Below are 21,323 nucleotides of genomic sequence, written 5' to 3'. Positions count from 1 at the left end.
AGCAGGTACTTAATATAGATTTATTGTTTAATTGAAATTGACTTCTTTTTTGGCCAATTTCGAGGGTCAGTATTCTCAAGTCATAAGCAGTCTGCCACATAAACAAGGCTCTGTCCACCTACTAAAGAATCATTTCTTCACATGGTCACTGGGTCTCACATCCTAGAATTGCCAGGTCAGAGGAACTATTATTCCCCTTTGCCCATTCCTCTGTCTCTATACTGATTTGTTTCACAAACTCAGGCCAGAAAGTCAAAGAATTCACATTGGAAACCCTCCAAAGGGCTAAGTGGTTTGATTGCCTTAAAAATTGTTTCAAAGTCCCAAGTTCTTCCCAGATTCTATCTTAAATTTCTCTCACTGTGGCCAGCTCACAGTGTTCTCATCTTGTTCTCTTACATGAGAAGACAATCTCCTTTTTCCCCACAACTCTCAGCCTTTCCTTTCTAGGTTCCCCTCTCAGTGAGAGGACAAACATTCATGAGAATGAAAGTAAAAGCCTCCCCTTAGTACTCTTCTCCCCTCCCTAGAGACCTACAGGCCACTAGAGCCTTCATCCCAAAATGAGTCAAGACAAATCAGAGAGGTTGTGCTGGGGGCACAGAAATTTCCCCTTTATGCCAAGGATAGAGGAGTGGGGGCACATCATTAGGCTTATGAGGGGGCCATCTGTTTGCCCTTTTTTTGGTAGGAGAGAAAAAAAGGAAGTAACATTAGACCTGAGCTCCTGGACATCCTGCACAATGATCAGGCATGCAGGAGGTGGGCCCAGATAGTATTAAAAAGGATGTACCACTCTAGTCCCCTTCTCACTACCTTCCCCTATCCTAAAAAATTATTATAGAGGGAAAAAGAAACAAGGTGTTTAAGGACTTTTCAGTGGTGGTGATCCATAAGAGAGACGGGACACAGAAACTGTCCTGGAGCAAGGCAGCTATTTTCAGCTATATCTTGGGATAATAGGATGGAAGGAGTCTTATAGATCATAGGGTCTAAGTTCTTCATTTTACAATAAAGCACATTACAGGGATTCTTGTAATCCTGTCCTTATCTTCTTCCTGAACCTTTCCCATCTCCATTCTAAAACTGTGCTAAAATTACATGATACAGCTAATTTGTACTAAGACTTCTATTTGAGTTAATCTGACCTAAGGCTGTATGCTAAGGTTAACCCATTCTAGGACTATATTGGAATGGAAAGAATGAATGAGTGGAACTTACCTGCTTCAATGTTGCTGGGAGGATCATAGGGATTTAGCTCTGGAAGGGAGGGACTGGAAAACCAGTAAGTCCATTGAAGTTCAGAGTAAGACATAAAAATAAGACATAATGTTTTGTTTTTACTGAGGGAGAGATTGGGGAAGAAGGGTTTAGTATCAAGATGCTACAGAAAGAAGCAAAGAAAGAAAAGAAGGTCATGGAAGCATTTTTTTTTTAATGCATTTAAGAGAACAGGACACTGGGAGGGAGCCAGATAAGCAGGACAATTTCACAATGAATGTGTTGAATTTATCAAGTATGTTTTAAAACACAAGAGGTATGTAAAAGATTCGAAGTTTCGTATATACATATATTCTCTTATGTTCTTTGTATGTAGAAACATTCATATGTGTTGGTTTGTCAAATTCAGAACACTAAAAATTATTTTTAAATTTGAAGTTATTTTAAAATAAATGGTAAAATATTTCAATTTTTATAAATTTGGACTTTTTTAAGATTAAGAAATCCATCCCATGTTTCATTTTATAGATGAAGAAACTGATACAGGTAGAGAAAGGATTCGAACCCAGATCCTCTCATTCCCATTCCAGAGCTCTTTCCACTATATCTGCTGCCTCTCAAAAAAATCATAGATGTGAATGCTTTGAAACTATAATGCTATACATATGCAAGGTATTAGTATTATTATTCTAGCTCTGGAACACTGGTCAGTAAGATAGAGGGAGACTGAAAGCAGTTTTCTGGGTCTGTTCTTACCTCTCACACACAGAAGCAGGCAGCAAGAAGAGCTAAGGAGAACAAATGGGGGAGGGGTTGCAGGAGAAAGGTCCTAGAATAAGCAGACACGTAGGGATTTGAAGATCTTTGGGTGGAGTGACCTTGATCTGGAAACCTAGTGGGACAAAAGTGCTATGGTGACGCAAGAGAATGGACAGGTTGGCCCCTCAGAGAGCTAACATCCACACCTACCCTGCCCCATCACTGCATATATTCACTCCCCCTGAAATAGCATCTGGGTGGGGGATGAGGGTAGGGGGTGGGGGAGTTCTCAGTTCGTAGCTCATTCCTTCCCGCTGTGTATTTGTGTATTCACAGTTCTTTTTGTTTTTTCTCTCTCTCTCCTTCTCTCTCTCTCTCCTTCTCTCTCCCTCTTTTTTTCCCTAAGAGTTTTTCCTTTTCCTTTCTTCTTCCTTCCTCTCTCCACCTCTGTCTGTCTGCTGTTTCTGTTTCTCTCTCTCTCTTTCTGTCTCTCTATCTCTATCTGTGTGTTTGTGTGTATCTGTCCATCTCGCTTGACCTGGTTTCTTCATCTACTTCCTCAGCTTTCACTAACACCCAATCACTAAGACCTCCACTAGTGCTGAAAATCTATTTGCCCTCTTCTTTTTTAGGGATAGGAACCTAATCTTACGGCTTTTTTGGTTGCAGTCTTTCTTTTCTCTGAACCTTCTCTGGAGCAGAAATTGCTACAGCCTCCACTTCATGGACTTCTATACTTTCAGGATCCAGAATCCTACCCTTTGGTCTAATTGAAATCCTATCATGTTAGAATTTGGATCTGGGAAGTCATGGACTGTGGGATCTTCCATTACGATGTGGATGACATAGACCCTGTCCTCAAAGAGTTTCTAGTCTAACAAGAGAGAAACACAGTTATCCAGAATGCAGAGGCATAACTATATCCTAACTATATCCTTTCTCTCTGGAGACACAGGGACAAGAGCAGACTTTAAAGCTGAGTAGAGCTGTAGACATCAGTACTGGGAGAGTAGATCCGGGTCAAGAAATAATGAAAAGCTTTCTGGAGGAAGGAACCATGCTGAGAATAGAGTATGTCAGAGATTATTCTTGGCTAGGGAAATGACCTGTGGGAAGGATTAGGGATGGAAGAAGGATAGGTATGGACAGATGATAAAGACAGATTGACCAACTTGAAATAGAATCTTAGATGGATAAGAAGAAAAGAGAATAATGACAGACATTAAGTGTGGGAAGTTGTTTTTGTTTATTGGGGGCAGGGAGGAAGGTAGAATAAGGCATATTCACTGTGAAGTCTAATACAATATCACACAGTAAATGCATCAAAGTGTTATATCTGCCAAGGTCTGACCTCCTACCTCCAGCAAGCTGAGGGGCAGATGCTAGGGTAATATCCCTTCTGCCATTCCCTCCACCCCTAAACCCTTCTCTCTGTTATTTCTGGTTCTCAGCTCATGGGTGTCTCAGAAATGCAAATTATGAAGTGGTGGAGGTGATGGGCTACACCCATCCTGTACCCCTTTCCCTCGACACATATGTTTCAGCTGTTCCAAGAGGGTAGAGTGACCATTATGCCAGAGGGATTGGTTTAAAGTTGGAGATGTGAATTGCAGTTGGAAGATGTACTTCTGTCTGTGGGTTTTGGTTGAGTCCTCAGAGGCTATCTCCTTTATCACAAATTGTTAAGTGATCACAGGACAGGGTATCCAAACTATACTCATAACACCTTCATTATCAACCAAATCCCACTACTCCAGTTAGCCACATTAGACCAATCAGGATATGTGACATGGTGGACAGAGCTCCAGGCCCTGGTTCGGACTCATCTGCCTGAGTTCACATCTGATCTTAGACACTTACTGGCTGTGTAACCCTGGGAAAGTCACCTAACTGTGTTTGCCTCAGTTTCCTCATCTGTCAAATGAATTGGAGAAGAAAATGGTAAACCTCAACCTTTCTTACCCCCAAAAATAAAAATCCAACAACCCTCAAATGGAATCACAAAGAGTAAGACATGATGAAAATGACTAAACAATAACAACCACCATATATTCCATACCAAATTATCATTCTTAAATTAGTGAAATTAGATGAAGTTCTTTTTAAGTGTTTCTATGTGCCAGTAACTATGTTAAGCTCTGGAAATACAAATGTTAGCAAAAAGGATAAAAGTCCCTGTCCTCAAGGTACTTGACTTCTAATAGGGGAAGATAGCATGTAAAAGGAAAATGGAAGGAGTGGTCTCCCCACCAGAGCAAAGTGAAGATGGATTCTGAGAGTATTCAGCTAAGACAGTTCGAAATGAGCATGGCTCTCATACTCAGATGAGTCTAGGTACTTGCTCACTTGGAGGTTTGAGACTTTACCAATCAGAGCAGGAGACTAAGGAGTCAGAAGTGTGAGAGGGCTGCAGGGATAGAGATGGAAAAACAGTTTGGCACTCAACCACCCTTAATAATATTCAGAAGAGAAAAAAGAGTTCAAAGGAAAGAAGAAAGAAGAAAGGAAAACTTGGTTGAGAGGGAGACATGATAACCATTTTCAAATATTTTCAGGCCTATAACATGGAAAAAAGATTAGATTGGTTCTGCTAGGCCCCCAATTATTAATCATTTAATCAATTCATAATATGATTAATCAATTCCTAAAATACCTACTAAGTGCCAAGCAGAAAGGGAAGAACAAACAGTAACTGATGGAAGTCATTAGAATTGTCTCCAAGTGAGTTCCTTCACTAAAAGTTTTGACCTAGAAAAATAAAAGGATTTATTCTAGATCATAGTGGTATAACAAAGGGAGAATTCAAACCAGGATTCCTGGATTTAATGCTTTATTCACTAAATTTCTCGCCCTATCCTAATTACTTTTTTATAATATTTCCCCCTAATAACATGTTAAAACAAAATTTTTAAAACATTTTTTTAAAGTTTTGAATTTTCAATTCTATTCTTCCCTTCCTCCCTCTTTCCATGCCCTCCCTGAGAAAGTAAGCCATCAGATATAGGTTATACATGTAAAACATTTCCATATTAGTCATTTTGTAGGAGAAGACTCAAATAAAAGAAAGAAAGAAAGAAAGAAAGAAAGAAAGAAAGAAAGAAAGAAAGAAAGAAAGAAAGAAAGAAAGAGAAAATAGCACCTTCAGTCTCTATTCAAAAAATACTAGTTTTTTTTCTCTGGAGACAGATAGTATGCTTCATTATCAATCCTTTGGGATTGTCTTAGGTCAGTGTATTATTGAGAATAGTTGTCATTCATAGTTCTTTATCATACAATATTGCTGTTATAGTGTTCAACATTCTCCTGGTTCTGTTCACTTCATTTTGCATCAATTCATGTCTTTACAGGTTTTTCTGAAATCTTCCTACTTGTCATTTCTTACAAGATAATAATATTCTATTACAGTCATATGCCACTGCTTGTTTAGCCATTCAGTTTCCAGTTTTTTAGCCACCACAAAAAGACCTGCTATAAATAGTTTCATACAAATAACTCCTTTTCCCTTTTTGATGTCTTTGGGACCTAGCAGTGGTATTGCTATAATTTTATAACCCTTTTTGTGTCCCCTTTTAAAAAATGATCAGACTAAGTCCTCATAGGCAGAAAGAACTTCCTTAATCACATAGATAATATGGAGTAAAGCTGAGTTTTAACCTGAGATTTTTCTTCTACTAAAATTCTGTAACCATTTTGGATAACACTTTTCTTTTAAATTAAATTTTATTTTTTAAAATAAGAATTTGGGATTTTTTTCTCCCTCCAACCCAGGGAGAGAAAAACTCTTGCAATAAATACGAGCAATCAAGAAAAACAAATTCTCCCAAACTGTTCAGTTCCAAAATCATTCTGTATCTTCTGCAGGGGGCCTTTTCCCAGCTATACTTGCTGCCCTATTCCCCACCATTGCTAATGCCTTCCCTCAGAAATTATCATTTATCTACTCTGTTTATATAGTTATATATATGATTATTTGCATATTATCTCCCCATTAGATTATGAGCTCCATTAGAGTAAGTACCATGATTTTTCCATTGGTTGCATTTCTAATGGTTAGCACAGTACCTGCCATGTAATAAGCCCTCAATAAAAGCTATTTGATTGACATAACTTTCTGTTTCGGGAACATCCCTCAATTGACCAGGAACAGCCATGAAAGGAGGTTGTATATGGCTTTGAGAACTGAGTGACATCATATAGACACCAGTAAAGATGACATAAATGGGACTAAGTACTCAGAATGCATGCCTATGATTTGCTGGTCCCCACTCATCTCTGGTGGGCATTTGAAACTTTTGGCCCCTTGAGAGCTGTGCATTTAGAATCAGGAAGAAAAAAAAATCAGGTTAAAAAAAAAAAACTAGTTATATGATCCAGGATAAAATATGCAGCTACCACTATCCCCTGGATTCCCTGGTCCCTGTTACCTACTCATTCCCTCTCTTTTCCAGGAAATTCATCTTTACAAGTCCCCTAGATAGCCACCTCTTTTCTCTTCCAGGTCAGGATCAGAATGGAAAGCTATATCCCTTTCCCACCTCCTCTGACCCCACCCTACACAGCCAATGCCAAGGAGGGACCCCATCCCCTTCAGCTTTTCTTCTTTAGTTCTAATCAGCTGAATGAAATGCTCCTCATTAGCACAGCTGACTCACTTAGTGACACCTTCCCTTCGTTAGCAAACTTCACCTTTCCAACTTCTAAAAGAAATAACTGTTGTTTCCCTCTCAGCTGATCTCCTCTCCCACTCTTGGAGGAATCCATGAGTAAGGTAGGGATCCCCATAATTAGGGAGTTCGGGCTAGGGGGAATGCTGAGGGAAAGGGCTCAGATTGGAGAGAAGACAAGGAGGAAAAGTAGAGGATTGAGGAGCTTTGAAAGAGAGGGATAGGAGAAAATTTTAATTAATTTTATACTGATAAGCTACAATCAGTCTTGGCTGTTTGGGAGCCTACTTTGGTGGGAAAGAGCAGGGCACAAAGGTGTAGGTGCAACCAAGTTATTCTTGGTTATTACACCTACTTTTTGCCTCCACTAACTCAGCATTCTAAAAACTATCCCTCTTCCCTCCTGAAACATCTTAAGAAAATACCTTTCTTTGTGTTTTAAGTAACTTTTTGCCTGATCTCATCAATTCTCCATTAGAAAATGCTTCTAGAGATATAATCTCAGGTCTAACCTTGAACTGGAATGACATCTTTGGTGTTGGGATCAAAGTTGAGAGGAAAAAGAAAAGATAGTCTTTCTCTTCTTCCTTCTTTTCAAGGGGTATCCTAAAAGGACAGCTCAAAGGGAATGAAGGAATTTAGTCATCATTTGAAGAATGTAGATCACGCTCAGGGGTGAACTTCTAGGGGCAAAGGGTACTGTGATGAAGCAGCAAGGGGAGCAATGGATGATGCTTACAAAAAGGCAGCTTGTATCAAATGTTTCTAGAGGAAAGGAGACATCTACTTTGCCCCACCTTTTATCTGTAAGGCCTACTTATCAAAGGGGATTGCCCTCTTTGATTTTTGTCAAGCATTTTTCCATTTTTCCTTTCACATTGTTTCTGCTCATAAGTCTCAAGAAACCCTTGATAAAGTGTTTCTCTTTGGTCTAAAAAAGATGGCCAAATGGCCATCCTTTTTAATTTAATAATCTGTTGGCTTGTTAATAAAATGATTAAATTGTCCCCCCACCAAACAAACAAAAAAAGAGCCAGCTTTTTCTTATCTAAGGGACAATTTAGAGCTCTCACAACTAGAGTTCCCTAAGAATTAAGTGCCTTAGAAGTTAAATCCATTGAAGGTTGTCAAGGAAAGGCTATATGGTCCCTTGTTGGCATGTATTTTTCACATTGAATTGGACTAGATTGTTGCTGAGGTCTCTCTCTTCCACCTCTGAAATTCTGAGAAACTAGAAAATATTTCCAGGAAATATAACTTAACAGAAATTAAGTTTAGGCCGAACTTTTTCACTATATTTCATAATAATCTCAAAACAATCTTTCACTATATTTCAAAATAATCTCAAAAAATATATATAGTCTGGATATTAAAGGTCATACCATTTTAAAAAAAAACCAACACCAATATACTTTTTTTTTTGGACTGAGGTAATTTGAGTTAAGTGACTTGCCCAGGGTCACACAGCTAAGCAGTGTTAAATGTCTGAGCCAGATTTGAACTAAGGTCCTCCTGACTTCAGGGCTGGTTCTCTATCCACTGCACCACCTAGCTGCCCCCTCCCCCCAATATACTTTTGACAGTAATGGCTAAAGGAGAATTTTCAATTAATTGTAAATTCCTCAAAGGCAGGGAATGTCTTTTGCCTCTCTCTGCATCCCCCAGTGTATAATACAGTGCCTGGCATGATGCTTAATAAATGCTTGTTGACTGATTGATCAAAGGAAAATCCAATCATATTATAATAATAATCAACAGTATTTTACAGTATTTTTAAGGTGTGCAACATGCTTTATACATTTTCTAAGTAGATGCCCTATCAATTGGGAATGGCTGAACAAGTTGTGATATATGAAGATAATGGAATATTACTGTTCTATGAAAAATGATGAGCAAGCTGATCTTAGAAAGGCCTGGAAAGATTTATATGAACTGATGCTGAGTGAAACAAACAGAACCAGGAATACATTGTACACTATAACAGCAAGAATGTGCAATGATCAGCTATGAAAGTCTTGGTTTTTCTCAATGATCCAAAGCAATCCCAATAGACTCTGTTCAGAAAATGTCACCAGAAAAAGAACAAAGTAGACTGAATGTAAGTCAACACATGCTATGTTCGTTTCTTTTTTCTGTTTTTTTCCTCTCTCCCGTGGTTTTTCCCTTTTGCTCTGATTTTTCTTTTCCAACATGATTCATAAAGCAATGTGTATTAAAAATAAATAAATTTACAACAGAATGAAAAAACCCAAATATCTCATTTTATTCTCACAGCATCTTGAAAGTTAGGTGGTATTATTATCCTCATTTTTTTAAAGATAAAGAAACTGAGGCACTTAGAGATGAAATGACTTGCTCAAGTTAGTAAATGATGTGTCTGGATTTGAACTCAGTACTTCCAGAGTCATGGTATAGGACTATATTTACTGTATCACCTAGGTGCGTCTATAAAATATATTATTTCAATTATTGTGGGTTGTTGTTGTTTGTCCTTCATTCTCAAAGAGGACTAATGAAGACATCAAGAGGGTGATGTCTTGACTTGAGAATGAATTGGATTTAAGTGAGGCAGGGCTCCACAAAGTCATGGACCTCATTTTCTCCTCCAGAGTCATCTGAGTCCAGTGGGAATACATTGATCAGGACAACTGAAAATGATTCCCTTATTTCAAAAACATGAAATGGAAAAGATTTTGCATAAACAAATTTAGTCAATTGGAAAAATACATATCAAATGTCTCTGACAACAGTCTAATATACAAAGTTTATAGGAAATAAATTCAATTACATAAGATTCAGAGTTATTCCCCAATGAATAAATGGTCAAAGGACATGAACAGCTGTTAAAGAAGAAATATAAATTATTAACCAACACATGAAAGACTGCCCCAAAGTTAGTAATAGGAGGTATGCAAAAACAAAACAAAACTTTGAGGTTTCACTTCAGACCCAGTATATTGGCAAAGATGATAAAAGGCAAACAATAACAACAAAATTCAAACCCAAAGGAAAAAACACAATATTGGTGGGGTTATAGAAAGACAGGCACACTAATGGAGGAAAGAAAAGGAGGAGAATAAGTATTTATTGAACACCTGAAATGTGCCAAATACTGTGTTAAGAACTGCACAAATATTTTCATTTGATTGAAATAACATACTCTTGGTGGAGCTATAGATTAGCTTAACCAAACTGGAGGATAATTTTGAATGATTTTTTGAATATTAGTCATCATACTATTTTTCCAAAATCTAGTTAAGCACCTTGGACAGTAATGGCTGGAAAGTTTTCAGCCAATCCTTTAGACTGTGAGCTCTTCAGATTCAAAGACAGTCTTTGTGTGGGTTTCTTTGACTCAGAGAATCCACAGTTGGATATATGCCTCTCTAGAGATCAAAGATAAAAAAGAAAAGTCCCAAATATACCAAAGTATTCATAGAAACACTTTTTTGTGGTAGTGAAGAATTGGAAATAAAATAGATGTCCATTCCAATAGACTTGGGATGGAAAATGCCATCCTCATCCAGAGAAAGAACTATGGAGACTGAATGCAGATTGACACATACTATTTTTATCTTTTATTGTTGTTGTGTTGTTTTGTTTTTTCTCTCTTGTGGTTTTTCCTTTTTGTTCTGATTATTCTTTCCCAACATGTCTCATATGAAAATATCTTTAAAAGTATTTTTTATGTATAACCTATATCAGATTACTTGCTGTCAGAAAGGTAAGGAAGTGAGGGAGGGAAAAAAAGATGGAACTCAAAAATCTTACAAAAATGAATTCTGAAAACTATCTTTGCATGTAATTGGAAAAATAAAATACTATTAAAATAAAATAAAATTTTAGGAAAAAAAGGAAAAAAGCAGATGTCCACTGATATAGGAATAGCTAGACAAATTGTGTTATAAAGATTTAATGATTTAATGGAATATTACTATAATATAGAAAACAATGTATATGAAAAATTCAGAGAATTATATGAACTGATGCAGCATGAAATAAGCAGAATCAGAGAAAAATAAAAACACAATGACTACAACATTGTAAATGGAAAGTTAAAAAATATAAAACAATTTTATAATTATAATTTGATCATTTTTATTATTATGACCAGTCGACTTTGAAGAAGAAATAAGAAAATGTATTTTCCTATCTTCTTTGCAAAAGAGCAGAGCTATGGAAGTAGAATACAGCATATGAAGACCTTGATTGACGTGTTGATTAGTCGTGCTGACCTGTTTTTTCTCTTTCTTTTTTCATTCTTATTACAACAATTAGCTTGCAGAGGTAATAAGAAGGATACATTGAGAAGTTAAGGTAATGTAAAAAATAAAACATATTAATAAATTCTTTAAATTTAAGGAAAATATCCTCAATCTTTCCCAGATTCTGGATAAGTGAAGGCAGGATGGTGATAAAACTATCCTTGCCTCAGCTTGGGCATCATTTTGACGAGAAAGAACATTATATATTTAGAGTTGACTGGGTCTTTAGAGTCATCTGGTTCAATCCCTAGATTTTACATATGAGAAAAATGAAGTTCAGAAAGTGATTTGCCCAAAATAATACAGTCAATAAATGAATAGCAGGATCTGGAATTGAACCTCGATTCATTAACTCAACATCTGATGGTCTTTTCTTTGCATTATGATGACCAAATATGTTATACCTAAGAGGAAAGTAGATTTTTGAGAAATGATTGTTCCATTTTCAGTTTTCAAAAATGTTGTAATAATAACAACTGGTATTTATAAAGTGCTTAGAACCTAATTGCAGCTCTATCAGCAATAATAATTGCTATTAGTATCCCTACATTAAAGAGGAGGAAATAGAGGTTGAATTGGCAAGTGCTTTCCCCAGGGTTAACAATCTCTCAGAGTCTTTTATCATACTTACAGTAGAAATCAATATGACTTATAGCTACCTCAAAGAGTTACAGTGGTCAATTAGTAAGTTAGTCATGTAAACATTAAGCATCTACTATGTGCCAGGCATTATTGCTAAGTACTCAAGATACAAAGAAAAGCAATAAGTCTTGCTTTCAAAGAGTTCATAATCTCATGGGAGAAGACAAAACCTAAAAAGAAGCTGAAGGAAGGAGGAAGAGAAGGTACCTGCCTTGGGGGACTAACAAAAAGTCCTTAAATAAAGAATGTGGGAGAATCTTCCAGATATCTACTTTTTGTTCTCTCCAATAAGAAGGTAAGAAGAGTCCTAGAGAGAGTAATAATAAGGAGGCATGAATTTCAGAGTTGAGGTCATCTTATAAGAAAACATGTTTCTGAAAAAGTGATGAAATGTAGGTAAGCAGCCATCTCATGGGAAATTCTAAACTATGTCTTCCTAACTCCATGTCTAAAAGATTATCCATTGTACTCCATTGTTTGTTAATTTCTTTATCTGTAAAATGGGGATAATGATATTGGCACTGGCACCTACATCAAAGGGTTTTCAGAGGATCCCCTGAAAACACAAATGTAAACTTTTGCAAACCTTAAAGCACCACATAAATGTCACATAAAGCACCACATAAAACTGGACCTACAGTGGGAAAGTATTGCTATAATTTCAGATGAGTGGATGTAGGCTCTAGGTAATACTGAAAAGGTTAGCTATGGAACACTGTTATGTGTGTGTATGTATACATGCACAGATGCATATGTACATGTACATGTTCACATATGTATTTGTGTTTGTTTTATTTTCAAAAAGTTCTATCTTTTCTTTCTCCTACCTTCTCCCTCTCTCCCCACCTCCCTGAAAAGCAAGAGAAAACAAAACTTCTGTTATACAGATAGATAGTCAAGCAAAATAAATTCTCATGATGGTCAGGAGATTATACTATATAATAGGCATAATTATTTTAATCTTTCATTTCTTCATTTTTCAAAAAAAGGCACTGGATGAATTAGGTACTTTATCCAGGTTTAATGAATTTATTTCAGAAAAAAAAATTGGAGGGTAGCTAGCTGGTGCAGTAGATAAAACACTGGTTCTGGAGTCAGGTGGACTTGAATTCAAATCCATCCTTGGACACTTACTAGCTGTGACCCTGGGCAAATCACTTAACCCCAATTTTCCCCCCTTCAAAAAAAATTTAAAAATCATTTTGACAACTGTATTTTAATATATTCTTTTTTAATTGGTATTTTGTGCCCTTAAAAACACTATTCTTCATACTACCTAAGGATCCATGACATACAAAAAGCACTACAAGACTCTAGACAAGATTGTCTTTAAAGGCTCTTCCAGCTACTGGATTCTATAATAAGAGTTTACATTTCCATAGGGGTTCATGATTTAAAAAGTGTTTTCCTCACAACCTCCTAATAAGATTAATCCTGTGAACATCATCCCCATTTTATAGAAACAGCAGTTAAGACTCTGATAAAGTAAAGTAATTTTTGCCCATAATTCACACAGCTGATAAATATCAGAGCTGGGATTTGACCACAAGTAGTATGATGCCAAGTTCAAGACTCTTTTCATCTAGCACAACTGCCTCATTCTATGATTCCATATTTGTCCCCAGAACAGTTCCCATAGTTCATATTAGAAATAGCTTAATCCAAAGGTAAAAGGAGCATAAGAACAAGAGTCAAAATATCTAGATCCTGGCTCTGGCACTACCTTGCTATGTGATCATAGCTAAATCACTTTACTTTTTATACTTGTTTCCCCACTTATAAAATGGGGGTAATATGTAACTACCTCATAAGGTTGTTGTGGGGAAGGTATAAATTGTGACTACAATAACATGAGTTAGCATTTAAAAGTACCCTTTGGCATAACAGCATCTGCCCAAACATAATATGGAAATGAGCAAACCCAGAGGCCTCATAAAGTGAAAAGTACAGACACTTTTCATAATCAGTGATTAGTTGTTGGGGAGAATTAAGGGCTTGGAACCAGGAGCCTAGTTTTCTAGTTCTAGCACAGCTGACATTATGCTAAAAATAAGTATAGTTCAAACTTATACAGGGTTTAAAGGCTTGCAAAGCACTTAACATATCCTATTTTGTTTATCATTATCTGAACCTTAGTCAGCTCAAGCTTCACATTCTGCTTGTGGTCTTTTCTGGTTCCCCTAATTGATAGTGCCCTCTTCTCCCCCATTTCCCCCACAAAAAAAAAATTACATTGTACTTATGTTATCTTTCCTATAATAGATTATAATCTCTAAAGACAGAACTAATTAATTTTTATCTTTATATCCCCAGCACCTAGCACAATGATTGACAATTTAGTAAATACTTAATTAATGCTTATTTAATTGATTGGTCTTCACAATAGCTCTATGAAGTAGGTGCCTATTATTATTCCCATTTTACAGATGGGAAATTTTAGGCTGAAATAGATCAAGGCCACACAGCTAGTTAGTTTCTGAGGTTGGATTTGAAGTCTAGTCCTCAATCAATCAGCCAACCCAGAAGCTACCCATCATCTTGGAAATACAAAGATAAAGTAGAACAATCCCTATTCTCCAGGGATTTACATTCTACAGAGAGATAATATGTAAGTCTATAGTTAGATAGAAAGTAGATACAAAGTAATGACAAAAGGAAGATTACTAGCAACTATGTGGGGAGATGAAGAAAGGCATCTTATGAAAAAGTAGTTGAGTCTTGAAGACTAACGATCCTTAGAAGTCAGAAATAAGAAACTAGTAGCTAATATTTTTCAAGCATGGGGGAAAGCCAAAAGAAGGAAACAAAAAGGCTGGTTTTATCTACCAAACTCAAGATTTGCGAAGTGATTTGTCTTATCAGCTCCCCACAACACCCCAATGCAGTGAGTATTACAGATACAATCATGCCCATTTTGCCTAAAGGACTATGAAACTGTGCCTTTGATCTAGCAGTTCCACTACTGGGTCTATATCCCCAAAAAGAAGGAAAATGTACAAAAATGTTTGTAGGCAGCTTTTTTTGTGGTGACAAAGAATTGAAAAAGGAATGGATGTCCCATAATTGGGAAATGGATGTCCCATAATTGGGGAATGGCTGAATAAGCTATGGTATATGAAAGTATTGTTATAAAAAATGATGAACAGGTTGATTTTAGAAAGGCCTAGAAAGATTTACATGAACTTATGCTAAGTGAAACAATTAAAACCAGGAATACAGTGTACACAGCAACAGCAAAATAATGTGATGGTAACTATGATAGACTTGATTCTTCTTAGTGATTCAGTGATCTAAGGCAATCCCAATAAACTTTGGAGGAATGGTATCTGCATCCAGAAAAAGGACTGAGATTGAAACATGCTATGTTCACTTGTTTTCTGGGGGTTTTTTTCTCATGGTTTTTCCCTTTTGTTCTGATTTTCCTTTTCTAACATGGTTCATAAGGAAATGTGTAAAAAAAAAATGAATGTACATGTATAATCAAAAAAATGTTGTTTTACATGTAACTGGGAAAAAGAAAAAAAAACTGAAAAAGAAAAAAGAAAGCAATCACGCCCAATTTTTTTTTATTAAAGCTTTTTATTTACAAGACATATGCATGGGTAATTTTTCAGCATTGACCCTTACAAAAGCTTCTGTTCCAACTTTTCTCTTTCTTCCCCCCACTCCCTCCCCTAGATGCCAGGTAGACCAATATGTGTTAAATATGTTAAAGTATATGTTAAATTCAATATAAATTATGTCCATTTTACAGACAAGATGTTATCTTGAATTCTCTGTAGGTCAACAGGAATATTAATGATATTTTTGTTGTTTGTAGAGGGCCGCAGATAGCGGGGGAGCTCTGGGTAAGGTATAAGACCCTTTAGCCCAGAGGGAACCTGCTGACAATGTCTGGTTTGGCACCCCATATCTCCTAAGGGTTCTCAGCCTTAGGGTCAAGTAGGGTGTGACTACCTTCTTTTGGTATTCTCCCTCTGCCTGAGAAGTCAGGGAGGGCGTGACCACCTATGTTCTACTTGAAGCAAGGGATACTTACAGTAAAGAGGCATTTATATATCAATAGCTGGGTGCTTAGTTAACACATTTGTAATGTGCTGTGGTGATGTAATGGTTCCACAATTGGCACATGCTCAGTGTGCTATAGCAATGTAATCCTACTAAGGTGTGTAAGGGCTGAGAGGATTTGAAATAAATGGACTCCATCCTTGACCATCTTCATGTGGCTCTTTTGCCTTTATCACTCTTCCACTTAAGACCAAGGCTTGTCCAGAAATCCTCCAGAGAGCCAATCTAGACATTACAGTTGTTATTTGTCATGTGTTTTTGAAGGCCAATGATATCACAGGATGATGTATTCATTCTTTTATTAATTGAAGTGAGGCAGTTGCACAAAATCAGCCTCACTCTTTCTTCCAGTCATTTAAGTCCAATGGCAAGACAAAAGTCAGAATAATTGGCAATGACCTACAATACAGTGGGTGACCTTGGTGTCTGATGCCTGGCCAAGTTGTAAGCACTTCAGCTTACTTCATGGTCATTAGAACAAATTGTTCTAGGCTGATTTTAGAAAACCTTGGAAAGATTTACATGAACTGATGCTGAGTGAAGCAAGCAGAATCAGGAAAACATTGTACACAGCAAGAAAAAGACTGTGTGATGGTAACTATGATGGACTTGGTCCCTCTCAGCAATTCAGTGATCCAAGGCAATTCCAATAAACTTTGAATGGAAAATACCATCCATATTCAGAGAGAGACCCATGGAGATTGAAGATGGATCAATGCACATTATTTTCACTTTTTTTCTTATGATTTTTCCCTTTTGTTCCCATTTTTCTCTCCCAACCTGACTCATGGAAATATGTTAAAAACTAATACAGATATATAATCTAAAAAAATTTAAAAAAGAGAACAAATTGTTCCAATCTACCAGTTCCGTTGAAGAAAGTCATCACATGCTTGGGGTCTATAACTCTCTTAACTCAATAACAGTGAGATCTGTTGATTACCCTCAATCTGGTTTAGTCCATATGTGGAGATATTTTTCCTGGGCTGATGACAATAACAGTAACAGCAGTGATGCAGTGTTTTAAGATTTTCAAAGCATATTACATATGTTATTTCATTTGATCCTCACAATAACCCTGGGAGACAGATGCTGTTATTATCCCCATTTTACAGATGAAAAAACTGAGGCTGAGAGAGATCAAATGATTTATCTAAGATCACACAGCTAATAAGACTCTGAAGTTGGATCTGCCTCCAGTTCCAGTGCTTTCTCTCTATTTTGTCACCATGTATGATGATAATAATGTCTAAAGATTTATAAAGCACCTTATATCCATGTCTTTGGAGCCTTCATCTTCTCATCTGATTGCTTAAACGGAATTTCAGCCATACCTCCAGAAACTTATCTTCTTTCAAGAAGACCTCAGATCTGAAATTCACATTCAGTATCTCCTGTCTCTAGGATCATTTCTGACTTCTTATTAGAGAGACTGAAACGTAGACATCAGGAAGATTCTCCCAAATTTTCTATTTAAGAAGGGGATCCAGAGCAGACTTTTATCAGGCCCCCAAGACAGGTACCTTCTCTTCCCTTTTCGTCTCTCTCCCTTTTCAATTTTTTTTTTTTAGATTTTTGTCTTCTCCCAAAAGATTATGAGCTCTTTGAGGGAAGGGACTATTTTGTTTTTCTGTGTATCTTGAGCACTTAGCACAGTATCTGGCACATAATAGATACTTAATGTCTACTGAACTAACTTACTGATTGACTACTGTAACCCTTTGAGGTAGTTACTATATTATAAGCATGCTAATTTCCACTTTACAGATGATAAAAGTCTCTGATAGATTGTTACTTTGATCATCATTGTTTAGTGAGTATCTGAGCTGGGATTTGAAGCCAGATGTTCAGTATTCTATCCAATCTGCCTCTTGGTTTTGTGACTTTGGCTGAAGACATTGAATTCTTGGCCTTCTATCCCTCCCCTTCCCTCTTTTCTCTTCAGAGAAATAGGAAAAACATAGATCAGAAAAGCTGGAGCATTAAGAAGCTGGAACTAGCCCAGAGAAAAGTGTAGTGAGATGACTACACATAGACAATGTGAGAACTAGTTTGAAATAATGAGTGATGTTTAATGTGGAGAAGAGATTGAGTGGAGAGCACTTCAGATACTCAATGCAAGAGTCTTATGGAAGAGGTATTCAAGAGGCAACTTGGCATGGTGGATAGAAAAACTGAATTGGTAGTGTGTTGGAATTCTGCTTTAGACATTTTCTAGTTGTGTGATCCCAGTAAATCACTTTTGAGAAGTTCAGTTTCCTCATCTGTACAATGGGAGCAATAATCTTTGCTTTCCTTATCTCTTAGGAATGTAGCTGGGAAAACATTTTGCAAATTCTGTCATCCTTTTTTATTCATCTTTTCATCCCCTATTATATACCTAGATCTTGTAATAAGAGATAGCCAATAAATCTTTATTCTTGTGGATAATAAAGGTCCTTCAACAGCCCTTACAGCATAGAAGAAAACAGCATCTCAACAAATCTGAAGTAATGTGCTTACCCAAAGCTAAAGATACTATAATGGATCACTTTCACCATAGACTCTTCCTTGACTGATTATTACATGAATTTAGAATTGGACCCAATTAAAAGTTTACCTGGAAAAGAGTGCTTAATTTTTTTAATATCTTGGACATAGATTGCCATAAATTAGGATTTAAGACTTAGAGACCAATTGAATAGAAATGTATTCAATAAACACTTATTCTTGGAAGAAAAACATATTCTCATTCAACACTACCTCTTAGAAGAACACAAGTATGGCAAGTTTGTTGTTCATACCTTTTATTATAAGCAGATTAATTTTCAGAGACTTCACATTTTTTTGCTGGTAGAGGTTAAGGGGAAGAAAGATAACATAACTTAAGGGAGTTGTGAGGGATAATGGTGGGCTCTTTATGTCCCAGGCTTATCTTAATAGTGTTCCAATAACGTTGGTGTCAAATCTGGCCTCTAAGCAATTCCAACAATGTCATGGGCTCATAGAATTTAGCACTAGAGAAGATTTTAGAGCTAATCTAGTTCAATACACTTATTTTATAGGAAAACAAAGGCTCAAATAGGGGAACTTACTCAAGGTCTCACAGCTAGTTAAGTGATTTGATTTCAATCCAAGCTTTTCACATTTTTACATTCTAAATTTTATACTTCCTTACACTCCAAATTGAAAAGAGTTAGCATTACCTCTCCAACAAATGCAGAGCCCCGGTCTAAAAGGAGCTTCCAAGAGCTGTGCCCTATTCCATTCAGATCACTGGATGGTTCATACCTTCTAAGCAAAGGGGAACTATGATTAAATGTCCAATAGGTGTTAGCAAGATGTGGTTCTCGAGTGTAACCAGGTGGCTAAGTCCAAAGTTGGCTGGAATGGGGACTAAAGGAAGTTAAATGTAGCTCAGTTCCTACTGAGGGTGTGAGTAAACAACAAAGCCAACTCTCCAGGCTGAATCAATAGAGGTATGTTGTTCCACAGATAAGTAGAAAAGGCAAAATGGTCCCCAAATAATCTTTTTGTTGTTGTTCAAGGAATGCAGTTTTGATTTACTTTTGATAATGGTTGGGTCCAATGTCCTAGAGATTCAGAATACTTTAGACCAAGGGTCTAAATGTTGGATCAACTCTAATCCGCAAAAGACAGTTAATATTTTTATTGAGCATTTATACTTTGGAAATCCCCTTTGCAGGAGAGGACCAAAAGGAAGAGAGATCTTCCTATAATATCAGATGTCAAAGAGGAAAAATTCAGAGGGAGAGGTTTTCTGAGAGAACACAGAATTCAGGGCCAATTGGGATAGCAGTTAAGGATCAAAGCTCTGAGTGGGAACATCTCATGGCAAACCTTGCTGAACCTGAAAGATGAGGAAGGTAAACCTTTAAATGAACTTCACTCTAGAAAAGTAGATTCTCTACTACAAACAGACCTGTAACACTGAGCTTGTGACTCCCAAGGGGCACTTGTTTGAGGATCCTGTGGTCTTGGGGATCACAGAAAGCCATTTGTGGGTTTTCTTTGTTCTCCTTTCTGGGTCATTCATGTAAAAAAAGGTCCCTCCAAAACACCATTCATAGGTTCACATACTTAGAACTAAGGAGAATGTTATGGGTCACCTAATCTCAATATCTTCATTTTTTAAATGAGAAGAGGAAATTCCAAGAGGATGTGACTTACCTAAGAGCATATGGTCAGTGAACCTAAGTCCTCTGATGTTTTTCAAGAATTGAAGCAAAAGGAAACTCTGAACCAAAAAGACAAAGAAAAACCCCAGAGATTCTTTGCACTATAGTAAGAGAACTATTTGTCATAGGTCTTTGACCCCAAGGACTGTTATAACATACAAACTTTGTCATCCTCTCAAAGCACAACAATTTGAAATGCAGTAGCTTCCCACTCTTTGGAGGTCTAAATACCCACATGTGGGGCGTGCTATAGTTAGAGTTCTTTTCAGATGTATTTTTCTAGATGTTGATGAGGTTACACCCTCTTCTTAAAATTCTGAGTTTCTGTGACAGGGCATACAGTAGATAACCAATGCTCTCTGACTTTAATCTCTTTTCATTTTAAATAAACTTCTTATCATCTATATTAAGATGAAATCTGGTAAGCCCCAAGGCTGCCATAATACCTCTTGAGCATAACCAGGTAGCTAAGCCCAAAGGTGGTTGGAATGGGGGCCAAAGGAAGTTATGTGTAGCCTAGTGTCTATTGAGGATGTGGGTAAAGAAAGTCAACTCTCCAATCTAGAGGTTGCCATCTCATATAGAGGCATGTTATCCCATAGATAAGTCTAAAATACAAAATGATCAATTTTGTTTTGTTCTATTTAACATGTACGGGACTACCTGCCATCTAGGGGAGGGGGTGAGGGAAGGAGGGGAAAAGTTGGAACAGACTTTTTTGCAAGGGTCGATGTTGAAAAATTACCCATGCATGTTTTGTCAATAAAAATCTATTTTAAAAAAAATTTTTTCAAGGGATGTATTTTTGATTTTTGTTGATGGTTGGGTCCAATGTCCTGGGGATTCAGGACATTTTAGATCAAGGGTATGCTGGATCATCCCTAACCTACAAAAAACAGTTAACATTTTCATTAAGCATTTGTCCCTTGGAAATCCCAAATAGTTAAAAATCAGGGCTTGTTTTGTTAGCTATTTAGAATTAAGAACCTGTTCAAGCAAAGTAAACTTGAAAATATGTGTGCATACACATATGCCCTCCAGAACCACACCCCTGGTTCAGACCAAAAAGAGTAGATGCTTCAAAGGGCTATGTGGTCAAAGTCCTTTCAGCTTTTCTACCACTTCAAGTTGAGTAAAAATAGTTTGACCTCTCAGACCAGAGCTCTATCCTGAGCAAAGCTGCCCACCCTCTTTCTCTTAACTTACTATTTGACTTACCCCTTCTTTGGGGGCAGAGAAGAGAAAAGGATTTCAATGTCATAGGTCTCCCCTTTCAGTTCTTGCTCACCCTTGAGTAATATGGAAAAGGAGAAATTGAAAGTTACAGATAATGGGCATAATGCCAACAAAGGATTTGAATCAACTGAGCAACTGACTATACCAACAAGCTGTTAAAATATAAGCATCAAGGATTTCTGGGATTCTTGGTATTTTTTTCTTTATGAGTGTTTTAGAAAATCTGTGCTCTTCCCTTTCTATTCGTGTGTTCCCTTTAAGGTCGAGTGGATACATTTTGGAAACCACAA

Source organism: Antechinus flavipes, chromosome 4 (assembly GCF_016432865.1).
Source record: "Antechinus flavipes isolate AdamAnt ecotype Samford, QLD, Australia chromosome 4, AdamAnt_v2, whole genome shotgun sequence".
NCBI lineage: Eukaryota > Metazoa > Chordata > Mammalia > Dasyuromorphia > Dasyuridae > Antechinus > Antechinus flavipes.
This window is presented reverse-complemented; position numbering follows the sequence as displayed.